The sequence below is a fragment of the Gymnogyps californianus genome, chromosome 11 (genome assembly GCF_018139145.2).
Source record: "Gymnogyps californianus isolate 813 chromosome 11, ASM1813914v2, whole genome shotgun sequence".
NCBI lineage: Eukaryota > Metazoa > Chordata > Aves > Accipitriformes > Cathartidae > Gymnogyps > Gymnogyps californianus.
In genome coordinates, this window is record NC_059481.1 from 4549644 (window position 1) to 4562952 (window position 13309).

The 13309-nt window shown below is 38.9% G+C and overlaps 1 protein-coding gene across 7 annotated transcripts in view; it reads left to right on the forward strand.

The window, feature by feature from the left end:
• Positions 1–839: 839 nt before the first annotated feature.
• The window catches only part of HERC1 (HECT and RLD domain containing E3 ubiquitin protein ligase family member 1), a 108960-nt gene continuing 96490 nt past the window's right edge, over positions 840–13309 (forward strand). For all 7 annotated transcript variants that reach the window (XM_050903326.1, XM_050903331.1, XM_050903327.1 and 4 more), the window contains exon 1: positions 840–889. The gene's annotated coding sequence lies outside the window, so the exon portion shown is untranslated. The remainder of the gene's footprint in view (positions 890–13309) is intronic.

Genomic DNA, 13309 nt, shown 5'->3' on the forward strand with positions numbered 1-13309 from the left:
TGAGGAAAAGCCGTCCCTGCTGCACGTGCTGCCCCTGTTCCAGCCCTGCCCTGTGTGATGGGTTTGGGCTCCTCTCTTCTGCACAGCGATGGTTTGTTTCCTGGTTTCTCTATGGCTCTTGCCACAGAGTCCCTCACAGCCGTGTCGGGAGCCTCTTTGCCTCACCAAGCTCCTGCAGGCTCAGCAACAGCCGCCTGAAGTGCAGCCCTGCTGCCTTGGTGCTGCACGCACACCTGCACCACAGGCGCTCTGGGCAGCCAGCTGCCCTGCCCGTCACTCTGGCTGGGCTGCTGCAGGCCTCACTGGGGCGAGGTGGTGTGTTCCCTGTCCCTGCCGACAGCCCTTCTGTTCGGGGCTTGCTTTGCAACTTGTCTAGGCAAGGAGAGGAGATGCGGCGGCCGCCCGTCGGCAGGGGAGTCTTCCTGCTCGGCCGGGGGCTCTGGGCGTGCCCTGTCGCCCGCGGAGCGGGGCTGCCGGCCGCTGCGCGCTCCTGCCCGGCGGGCCGAGCCCCGAGCGCGCTACCGCAGCCTCTGCTAGTCACGGCCGCGCCGCTGCGCGCCCCGCGGCGAGCCGCCTGCAGGCCAGCGCGCGCAGAGGAGGCGCGGAGCGGGCGGCCACGCGCCCAGCTTTCCCGCGGCGCGGCCGGCGGCCGCTCGCGGACCTGCGCGCGGAGGCGGGGAGCGGCCGGCGCCTCGCGAGAGCCGCGCGGTAGCCCCGCGAGATCTCGCCGCCTCCCTCCCCCTCCCCGCCCGCGTCATGTTTTCTCTTTGACAAGCCGCCGTCGCCGTTGCTGCCGCAGGAAAGGACGCGGCTCCCGGCGCGGGCTTGCCGCTTGCCCCGGTCTCGCGGAAGACCCGGACTAAGGTCCGCCGCCTCCCCCCGCTGCCTGGTGAGCGCTCGGCTGCCGGAGGCTGACGAGCCCGGCCCCCCCGGTGGGGACAGGGGTGGGAGGCCTGAGCGAGCCCGGCGGGGGAGGGGGGTTCTCCTCAGCGCCGCTCCCCACCTAAACAAACCGCCGCCTCGCGGGGCGCGGCCACGGGGGGGGGGGGGGGGAAGCTGCAGCCCCGCGGCACCCCGGCACAGTCCCCCCACCTTGTCACGCGGGGCCGGCTGCACCCCCTGTGCTGCTGACGGGCTGTTGGGGGGGCGCAGGGAGGTGAGGCCGCAGCTTTAGCCACGGGCGTCTGCGAAGGGGGGAAGGTGCGGGCGGGGATGGAGGAAAGGGGGAGGCCGGTGGAGCCGGTCAGATGTCAGTGCCCTGTTGCTTAGGGTGAGAGAACGACGGGCGTCCAGCAGCTCTTTTTCCTTTGTAGGGAGAAGAGGAGGAGGCTTTTTGTGCCTCTTCAAAACAGTATAAACTATACAAAATCTGTGTTGTGCTTCGGCTGAGATCCTCGGAGCCTGTGCTTTTCCCCTTGAGCCTCATGAATGCGGTTGTGGTGTGGCTGTGCGTTCTTCCCCTAACTGTTAAATGCATCTCTGGCTGCGTGCATCCTAGGTGGATCTGGCTGGTGTCACAAAATTCTGTCTGAAGTGTGTCATGTTGGCCTTCATTAACTGTGTGTATGACTGCTGGTGTTCCATGTATCTCCAGACCTGTCATTTGAATTGTATGGTCTCCCCATGGCTTATTTGCTGGCTCTTACTTACAGTACTGAAAAATTATATGTATATTTTTATTTAGAGATGATTTATTTTGTATTCTAAAGTGATGTCCTAGGAGGTGGTGTTTGTTTTTTTTTTTAACTGCATACAGTTGATTTCTTTTAGAAGTTACTGTATACAAGCTGTTTTTCATGTTTTTTTAGGGGCAGAACCCTATTGTTATGCTCTCTCCCTTTCACAGTGTACATAGGAGAGGTTTACGTGCAGTTGGTGAAACATCTTCATCTTCTGTTGTTTTAGACCTGTTCTTCATGTTACATATCTAAGCTGATCGTTGCTTCATGGACTGCTTAATTTGCTGTAGCTGGGACCATGTGCTCTATATACATGCATAAGTATTACGTACGTACATGTATATATATATACACACGTACATATTGTGTCACGAGGTTGATCAGATTTGTAGTTTAGCAAAATGTTCTATACTGTTACTTCATAACAAAAAGTTAAAGCTATAAATTTACGGGTACTGAATTTAATGTTCCTTGTTAGAGGCCCCATATAAACCACATCATCTCCACTGCATAGAGATGTGGGACTGCGGAGAACTTGGATCTCAGGATTGAGTCTCACATAATTATGGGAAAGAACATAATAGACATTTAATCTGGAAAGGTAGATTGTATACCTGATCAGCCTGCTACTGCTTCCCAATATTCTAAGAGGAATCCATTAATTCTGTGAGAAAGATTAAAAGCTGTACAATGTTTATGTTCTACAGGACAGAAGAAGGGCATTGTCGGTCTCCTGTATTCTTGCACTTACAAGGAATTTGTTAGGTGGCTTTATACACAGTAGTTGTCTCAGAATGAAACATCTTAGGGCTCCTTGTCTCCAAGCATAAACAAACTTGTATATGAGGCTTTCCCCTCTGCTCTTACATTCTTATTTAAATGTATCGTGTATGTTTTATTCATTGTCTTAAGAATAACCATGTTTTTGTGGCTGGAAGTATGTAAGTTGAAGGGGGAGTGGGGATGTTGAAATTTTTTTCTGCAAGCTGTGTAAAGGAGGTATTGATATCTAATTGTTAATTAAGAATAATAGGGATATAAAGTCTTTGACTTATTTTTGCTGAAGGGCTGCTTGGCATAGTAAAACTATAACACAGCATTTTTTTATTCATTTAATCCTTGAACTGAAAGATAGTTTACCAGTGAAAGTTTTTTTTCTGTTATTTCAGAACTGAATTAAATGGATATTAGTTGATTAGGAAAGGATTTAAGTGGCCTGACTAAAAATTTCAGGTGTTTTTTGTCATTAATTTACCAATTTCAGATAGCCATAATCTTCCTTTTTTGAAGAAAACAGTGCAGGGGTGCTCTGCATGTTTTAAAATATTCGTGATGACTCGAGTGGGACCATTTTATGGATGGGAAAAACTACATGTGAAATTAGTCTTTGTATTTTGGTAGTAAAATTAAAAGCATATACATTTAAATACTTTTGTTTAAGACTCACTTTTAGCATTCCAGTCTTTCTTTCCATTTTTAATGTAATTATTCTTGTAATTATCATGGGGTAGAGAAATTTTAACCCCATTTTAGAAATAAGTAATGGAGACAAAAATTATATGTATTTCAGGAAGACTTGGTGGAGCGGGCATTTGAGTTCTCATCATAGGTTGTTATGAAGTCATTATGCTTTCAATACAACAGTCTTAATTTAGATACTGTACAGATACTCAATCTTCCTCTGTTTATATAACTTGAAAGATTTTTATCTTGCACTAGTATGTTTTAGGTAAATGTAGGGTGCATTTGTCTATGGCTGATTTGACTTCCTGGTGTCAAAGTCATCTTAGTGAATGGTGAGTACTGTGTCGGTTATGTTTCTTTCTCACGATTGGTTCTCAGAAGTACTCAAACTCTGAAATTGCTGGCAGGTTTTCTTTTTTTCTGTCTCCCTGTAGTGGTTGACATCTGGAACGTTCAAATCTAGTAGGTGTTTTCTCTTTAAAAACATCGCAAGTAGCCCTCAGAAAATGAAGCTCTACTTTCCTAGGGCTGCTGAAGTAACTGGCAGTGTGCTGCAGCTGCTTACTGTGCATCATAGTAACTTCACAGAAACCCTTGTAATTTCTGAAGCTGATAAAAAAAAAAAAAAAAACCAAAAAAACCCAACCCAAAACATCCTGGAACCCAGTGGCTATGGAATTTGCCAGTCAACAACAAGTGTAATTGTGGCCTGGGAACTGTCCAGGTATATTCTCTGGCCTTGACTGCCTGTTGTGATTGACCCGATGTCATCAAGCTCGTTGGGACTATGTTCATGTGGCTCAAGCAATCATGTTCTCTGCTGGAAGCTGGAATTAATTTACTGTTTAAAGAAGAGCCTACAGTTTGAGTCCTCCTTACTAGTAATAAAAATTTTTTGCTGTCAGCACTGCATAATACAGAAATTTCATCCTCAAACATTTCCTTACAAATGCATGAATTTATACAACAAAAGTTTCTTTTTCAGTTAGTTATACTGGGAGTACTCTGAGTCAAGAAATGGAAATGTTAACACAAAGTGTATGCTTTGCTTATCTTGCATTTAAGTTGCAGTCTAGCTCTTGAGTACTTTTTTTTTTTACTCTCTGAAATAAGAAATTGCATATTAAAGCAAAAATGGGCTCGACTGTATTTTAAAGTAGAATTACCTACACCTTATTCACTGTATTTCAGAGAGAGAAGAGATTCAAAAACTTGCTAAGAGGACCATCAGATAATTAGGTTGTAAGTCACCTCTGGAGGTCATACAGTCATAGAATCATAGAATGCTTTGGGTTGGAAGGGACCTTTAAAGATCATCTAGTCCAACTCCCCTGCCATGGGCAGGGACACCTTCCACTAGACCAGGTTGCTCGAAGCCCCGTCCAACCTGACCTTGAACCCTTCCAGGGATGGGGCATCCACAGCTTCTCTGGCAACCTGTTCCAGTGTCTCACCACCCTCATTATAAAAAATTTCTTCTTAATATCAATCTAAACCTACCCTTTTCCAGTTTAAAACCATTGCCCCTTGTCCTGTCACTACAGGCCCTGAGGAAAAGTCTCTCTCCATCTTTCTTATATGCCCCCTTTATAGATATAGAAAGGCTACAGTCCAGCTCGCTGCTTGCATCAGAGCTAACTTGAAAGTTAAATGATATCACTGATCTGGTTGAATTTTGAATATCTATACATACACGGGTTTTGCAGTCTCCTATCTATTGCTGACTTTCTCAATTTAAAATCATGATTACTGGTAAATACATCTTAATAATTTCTCTAGTTTTTACAAGAAAATGTCTGTTCCTGTGTCTTATGGTGGTTGGAAATATTACAACTACATGGTTAGTAGTAGTACAAGTTAGAAGTACAAGTGATCGTACCTTTGGGGGACAGTGGTGGTGGTAAAACTTCACCAGGGTTTTCAGCCCTTTCCCAATGCAAGATCAGGCGCCTGCCTTTCCTCGAATTGTTGGAATGTTTTTGGTGCATGGGGATGTCGTCTTCTCAGCTCCTCTTTTTACTAGCTGCTTTTGATGATTATGTATGTGGAGTGTCTTCTATATTCTCAGCTTTTGTTTCAGTATACTTCTATGCATCTGAAGAAGTAATGGATTAAATTGATTTTTGTAAATTTCTCTGCTGAACAGTAATAATAAACTTTTATTTCTGTTCTGCTTGGGTAGGTTTTGTACAGCACCCAAGGGTATAAGGGTTTACATTCACAAACCATGATGAGGTTTTCGTATCATTTTCTTTTGTAAACATAAGGGCAAAAGAGCAAATAGATTTAATTTCTTACCAACTTAAAAATAACTTCGTCCTCCTTTTGTCTATCTCCCAAAAGATTTTTGGAGTGACCAGTTATGACCAGCTGAAAGCATAGGATTATATTGGTTTCAATAGTAGACCTGATAATGAATAAATAATCCTGAAGGAACCTAAAATCATGTAGGAAGACTCAATTTGGAAGAACATCAATAGAACCTCAGCATGGCTTACTTGACAAATATTATAAAGCTAGGTGGAATTTAATGTTTGGAAAGACAAGTTGATAGTTGGCTGCAGAATTAATCTGAATTAGGATTTCAGTAATTTGGTTTCCATATGCTGAGAAGAAGGCTAATACAAGGAGGAAAGACAGTGGACACTGTGACCAGTGGAGGCAGATGTTCACATAAATCAATTAATGTTAGTGTGTATTTCATTGTAACGTTTTTCTTATGAGTGAAGAACAATCTGCTGTAGCTGCTGTTCCTGCTTGCTCTTTCTGGTTTAGTTCATTTTGCTCGTCATCTTATTGTTCCAGATTTGTAGAAGACCATGGCTTATTTTTTCTGCATTGTTTTACTGTCCATCTCCTATTATCTAGCACCTCTCCCTTTTTCCTTTTTTTCTGCTTCTGATGTCTCTTTCTGTCTTTAGTTTCAATTCTCTGTTAATTTGTAGTAATTTCTCTGCAGTGTCAGTATTTTATCATTTATCGTTTTCTCTTTTTCTTTCCCATGACCATTTTGTATAGATTCCCATTCACCTCAGACCTGTCATGACACTGTGTATAGACTAAATATATTGGCCAAAACCAACATTTGAGGAACATTACCTTGCACAGTGATCTACAGTGCTTTTTGGCATGAGTACAATATTGAACAAATAACTCTTTTAGGCAACATTATGTCCTGTTACCGTTGGTTTTAACTGTCATGGTTTGCCCTGGCCATAAGTAATATGGAATATCTTGCGGGTTTTGCATTGCTTGTAGTTTTTACATTGTTGGCCTATGACAAGGCAGGATTTTAATTAATTTTATATATTCCTGGTTTCTAAATTAACCTTTCAAGAAAAAGGCTGCAAATGTTGTTTGGAGCCCTGATATCTGCTGCTAAATCATATATATACAACCCTTTATTTATGAATACAGGAAAGCAAACAGTTTGGTTTTCTTTTAGTTGTATTTTCAGATTGTAAAACTTTAATAAGGATTGCAAAAATTGCTGTATTCTAACAGTTGGTAGCATGTGAAGCATGATTCTTACTGGCGCTTTGTGCCTCCTTTGTAAGATGTATGAAAGACTGCAGTGGTAAAAAGTTCAGGTAATCTGTCATTTTATGGAATGTTAGGAACTGTTAGGACTGGAACTCAGCAAAACCAGAAAACAGTCCTTCTGTTGCACAAATTCAAGGTACATCTGTATCTTGAATTCCACATTCAGTTCTGGATTCATACAGATGAACATACAGATATATATACTGATGCTACAGGTAGGTCATTATATCAATGTAGATGATCAATGAGCAATAAAGGAACTAGGAAAACAGCAAAGGAATGTGGTATGGATGATTAGAAGTATGCAGTGCTTCTGTGGAAAGAGAGAATCTTTGGTTTCAGTCGATACTGCAGAGGAGAAATAAAATAACCACATTTTTTGTGTCATAGTTGTATTAGGAATTGAACAGAATATTGAGATTATTTAGTAGACTTAGATACAGAATAAAGACTTTGATTTACTGGTAAGAATGTTACATTTATTTGAATTAACAAAATAATTTATAAGAGTGCTAAGTGCTTATGCTACAAAACTAAAATGTTGCAACTTTGAAGAGATTCCACTTGTATAATGGAATTGTAGTATTATCATCACAGTGAGGCAGTAAATAGAAACATATTGCTTCTGGTTTTCAGTCATATTTCAAATAAATTAACTGTTCCAGACCTGTGATCAGCTATGTATACAGAACTTTTGCTTTCTTAAGAACTTATCTAAAATAACATCCCAGAAAAAAGTTTTTGAATAGTCAGTCTCGCTTGCAGTGAATGAATTGAATTATATTCTTAATGGCCTAGTAGAATTACCTGATTATTCTGATTGTGAAATCTTTCCTGAGTTTTGTGTAAGCCACAAAAACCTTGATTTTTCTGGCCCATCCGCAGAAATTATTTCTCACTTTTGCAAACAAAGATTTAACTACTCTAACAATATTAAGAGCTATAGTGCGCCCTGGCTGCCATCTGTTTAAATATTAAATTTTCTAATCCTTTTCGGAAACCACCCAGGTGACATCATGCTTAAAGTACCTCTAGCACAGTTTACTCTAGTACCACTCGTGTTGAAAATAGTAAATGAAACTGCTGTGAACTTGAGAAAGATCATTGTCAGTGCACACACTGAAGAACTCTGTCCTTTAGAAATATACAAATCTGCTTATTTGTTTTGTTTATTTGTTAAAGTTTTTCTTTTCTTGCACTCTGTTTAGAAAATATCTTTACCTATCCATTGGGGAAAGGTGGTATAACATTACAGTGAAGCAGTAAATAGAATTCAGGCATACGAGTTTCACAACCAGTTCTTTGCATGTTCTTTAGTTTTGGTGTTTCCTGCCTTTGATTTGACTGTACAGACTTCCAGCTTCTTGTGGTACAAGCTTTTGTAATTAGGTTCCCATAAAATAAAGTTAAATGTAGTCAGCATCTTAGAACGGTTGCTGAATTTGCTAATTGCAGAGGGGGAGTGAGTGCTTGTGAGGTTTATTTTTCCTCTGAGAAAACTTCTGATTTTTAGGACATGTAATGTTTGCAGCTTTATAGGTGCAGTTTTTCGAGAGCTTTGCAGAAAATAAAGCTTTCAACTGCTTTTGTAGCCGTTCTAAGAGTCTGAGCACTTAGCTTCTGCCAGAATAATTGTTTTTGTCTGTGCTTGATTTCTGCTGTAGTCAGACTAAGTTAAAGAAGGATGTGGTAATATGGAGCTTCGTTAAATTCTGAGCTTGTTAATATCTTCAGTGTGTGTGCTAGAGTCTCTGATTTAAGAAAATGTATTTTCTTCATACTGATTGAAGATACTGTATCTCATTTTATGCATATTGATTCTCAGATTGTGGTTCATCAAGTGTGCTGTCTTCGTGTTTCCAGAATTCAGAAGCCTCTGGATCATACTTAAATGTTTTTTTCATTACCTTTCTAATATATATTTTCACTTTTCCATAAGTTAATCCTGTTTTTGCTACAGGATATTATAACTTAACCCTTTATAAGTACTAAAGTAATTTTCTAGCTCTTCCCACATACCTTCTAGCTTTTGGGGTAGACTGTTGAAGCTGTTTTTAATTGCTTTATACCTAATACATTATTTATGCAGGGAGTGAATAATCCTACACTTTATTCAGTTGACGCTGTAGGGAGAAATAAAATTAGCTAAAGTAGAATTTGGATAGAATTTTAAATTTAATTCTTCTAATATTCTAAGAGATGCTCAAATCTTTTTATAATTACAGGTGATAATATCTATGGTTTTTCTCTCCAGAAATATTGTACTAACTTACTGTTGAGTCATAATATTGCTTCCTACAACACATGATTCTCTCCTGTTATTTCTCTGGCTGACATGCCATGCTTTTTCTGAGCAGAAGAATATGACAGCGCTTTCCAAATCTTCAAGAGGCTTTTGTGTTTTGTATACATTTATAATTGTAGGAGTTTGTGATGATGACCTGATAGTCGAACCTTCCTGAGTTGTATAAGTCATGATGAGATACTTGTGTTAAAGAGATGGACCTTTTACAAGACACCGTGTTTCCAGTATTTTTGATTGTCATAAAGAAATGTTTGCAAAATATCTTAAAAATATCTTTTATTTTGAAAGAATTAAAAAAACCAAAGTAAATGGAAGATTTGTGCTCTGCTTTCTGTTTGAGTGCCAGACTGCAAAAATGCAAGCAGGTATGCTTACCAGGAAGTATTATTACTGGTTAAGAGAAAAGTAGTAGAGGAATAGACTTTCATGAGCCATAGAAAACTTTGAAACTTGTAATTGTGTTAGTTGAAGAATGATTTTTGTAAGTTTGAAAATCTCCGTGGACTGTGACAAGTGATGCCTAAAGACTAGGTTAGGTTAAAATATATTCCCCTTGTTTACTGTGTCCATTTGACAACACTTTATGTAAGATCAGTTTTGCTTTTTATGCTTGTATTACAATGTTTACTTGTTTGGACCTTGTACACAGGGAGGAAAGCATGAAGTTGTAAAATAAAAATTAAGCAGGAAGATTCAGGTGTATATATAAGCAATGGGAAATCACTGTACTTGAAGATTTAGCTACTTTTCTGAGTTGATTGTTCAATTTTTCCTTTTAGCAGTCTGGGCAGCAGCTGTACCTTCTTCCTTCTTATCTGTGGGCTTTTATTTTTATTGAAAGTCTTGATGGAATACCAATGATTACCTGCATTTGGCAATGAGGTAGAACCACCACCAAAAAAAAAAAAAAAAAAAAGCGCCCTAAAATCAGCTCCTCCCTTCCACACATTTAGACGGTTTCTGTCAGTTGATAAGCTGAATGTGTCTGCTAAGGACTGAAAAAACAAAACATGTTTTGTGGGGAAACTGTGCTGTTACACTCTCTACTTTTAAAAATAGTAAGATAATATTCCTGTCTTCCACTTTTTAATGACCTTTTGTACAACCTTCTTTTAAACAAAACAAAAAACCCTCTACTTTTTCTTGCCTTGACTCTCATGCTTAAATCTTTTCTTGCAGGAATTTAGAGTTATCTCTTTGGAGTTGCCTAGAGCTGTTCCTTATCTTCCTGCTCCTCCCTCAAAAAGAAGCTACAGTGTGTGCTGTAATCACTTTATATAGCTTCTGTCCCATCTCTACCTTTCTTTAATTTATCACAGCAGTCTTTCTCTTAGATCTATACACAGCACCTTCTCAGTAATTTTTTTTTTTTCTTAAATCTAAAGCCTAGAAGGGAGCTTCCTGTTTACTTATATTAGGATAAATTTGTCAGCTGCGTGGAGGCAGTTCTTGGATGACAAATTCAAATATCTCCCATAATTTCCAAGCCGACATGGAAAGGGAAGACTACGGAAATTCCTTCTGGGAAGTTGTGTATATGTTATGTCCAGGGCCAGTCTGTCCTGCGAAGCTCAGAAAAAGGACCTTTATAACCTTATAAGCTTTGAGCTTCAACCCCATGCTAAAGTCCTTTTAAAATTATTATTATTATTCCCCCCCTTGGAATATAGGAATATTTCCTGCAGTTCCCAAATTCCAAAGTCCTTTGACTGTGTTGAAGTTGAGAACTTCTGTTATTAACCTGGTTTGTAATGTTTTTTTCCCCTCTAGTGAGTTGTTCTTATACTTGCATTTGAAGTTGATCAAAGCTGTCCCACTTACCTCAAAGTAAGAAGACCTAAAAACTTCTTGGTTTCCAGAAGCTGTAGTAAAAATCTGAAAAAAATTAGTTCTTAGAGATTTGACAGTCTTCACATCTGAGCCAACCAGGTGGATTTATGAGAACTCTTTAGTGTTTGCTTTGTTCCCCTTCTAGAAAAATCTACGTTTTCCATAGATGATTTAGGAGGTGGTGGTAAGTGGCTAGAAAACTTACTGTTACTTTCCAGTCCCATTTTACCTTTTGTATGGTACATTATATGAACACAAAAATAGATTTTTACATAATTTGCCCTATAATTTCACTCTGATGTTAACTGTGATGTTTTGAAATAATTATTCCACTTTTGAAAATAAATACTTACACAGAAGTTACTGGTGCTTCAGTCATGTATACATGAAATACTGAAATATTATATACTACAAATATTGAAATACATATTTATGTATATATATAAAATACTGAAACATTTATAGTGGAATACCTATTTTGTTATATCTCCTTGTCAGTTTTACATCAGGGTATTGCTTATGCATCCATGCAGTCAGTGGCTTGGTATTGTATATATAAAATAAACAAGCTGGGATTAATTGCAAGATCAAGTTCCTCTTTCTGAGTGTTTAAATTGCTATGGTGACAGAGAGAAGAAAGGAGCAGTATTTATAGTTTATTGCTTCATAATTTATTTCCGTTTTATGGAAATAAGTTGTAAATTTAGTTATATGCATCTCCAGTCTCTTATTTTATTCTTATTTAAGATACAGGGATAGTTCTTATTTCCTTAGAAAATATGCAGTTTTCCTCAGTAAAAACATTTACTGTTTGGCCTGTTTCATTAGTGATATAAACTTAATCTTAATTGAAAGCTCATTTGTTCAATAGTCTGTTGTACTTAATGATTACTTGCAACAGGCCTTTCACATTTTAATACATGTGATTTATTAGTTATTTTAGGCAAGCTTACATCTCAAAAATGAATGTTTTAAGTGGTCTGTAAGAAGTAGCTGGTGGTTTCAGGCCAAATTAATTCCTATTTAAGAAAACCAAACTTTAATAACACGGAATATTTTAAATTCTTTAAAAGTATTTGCTAAGCCACTAAAGACTGCATTCTCTCACTGAAATATGACAACTTTCTTCTTTTTCTCTGTATTTTAACTCAGAAAGGAAGATCTTAAATGTATTAATTATTATTAGCATTTACTCTGTCTTGCTGAGAAACACTTGCAGGCTCTTGGTTTTGTGTTTGGTTTTTTCCTAGATGCGGCAAACACTGTCTAACCCAAAACCTCTTTAAAGTAATCAATTAAGTAAATAGATGAACAGAAATATATGGAAAAGGGGGAAATTAAATTTGTTGTAAGCTTTCATTCTCTCTGAGTTCTTGGCATGTAGAAATGCGTGCCAACCATTTAATTATTATAATTTCATAATGCTTAGAATTCCTTGTAATTTGATTTATTTGAATTTGAAATGCAGCCTATTATCTTCTTTTTATGCTTACTAATTATTGCAAGATGTGAAGACTTCATCCTGAGTTTAGAATTTGAGTGATAATAGCATCAGGTAATTTGTATATTTTGTGTTTGTTTACATAATGGGGAAAACCATGAACAGACCAGAAGAGGTAGCTGTTTGGTATTTTTGTGCTTGAAAACACAGAATGTGAAATATAGGGGGATGATCATTCATTATGCAGTGAGATGTAGCTTTGGAAGTTGTAGGTTCGTTTTCGGATGCTTTTTAAGTGGTGGACTGATAAAAGGAAAAAGAACATTTGTCTATGCTGCAGGTAAGTTCCATGTTTCTTAACATTAAAAGAGAGCTCTCTTAAGCATATTTTCTTTTGTTATTTAAATGTTCTACTCTCCTCTTAGCTTAGACCCCCCCCCGCCTTGATTATGTTCCTCTTGTTTTCACAGTTTCATTTTAAAGTTCTTTTCTTCTCATTCCCTTTCATATGATGTAAGAGAAAAAAACAGCAGTTAGTTTCCCAACTGAAGTGAAGGGTAACTAGCAGCTTTTTTTGTTCTACAGCTTGCAAGTATTCCAGTAGAGTATTTGATGAATCTGAGCCTTTTCTTCAGTTCAGTTGTAGAATCTGCAGCGCTGCCTGTGACTCACAGAGCTATTAAGCATCATTTTTCCCCCCCCCTTTAACAGTAGTTTCTAAGAGGGTGGTGGACAGATGCCTTTTCCTTCATCTTCTGTTTGGCAGCAGTTCTTTCTTTTTGGAACTGGCAGTAGTATGGGTAGGTTGCTGAATCTTCCTCCTAGCACTTGTTAATGAAAACCACTTTCTTGGCAGGCATTAAATTGGACAAGAAATACCCAAATTCTTTTGTCCAAATAATGTTTATAAGGAATGCAGTTGACCTTTGACCTTGCCCTGGGTTTTGCTGAAGGTAGTCTCATGCTTGTATCTTTGCTTTACTTTCTTTCATGCTTCTTGTTTACTCCTGGTGTAACAAAGTTTCGTTGGCTACACTTGATTAGCTT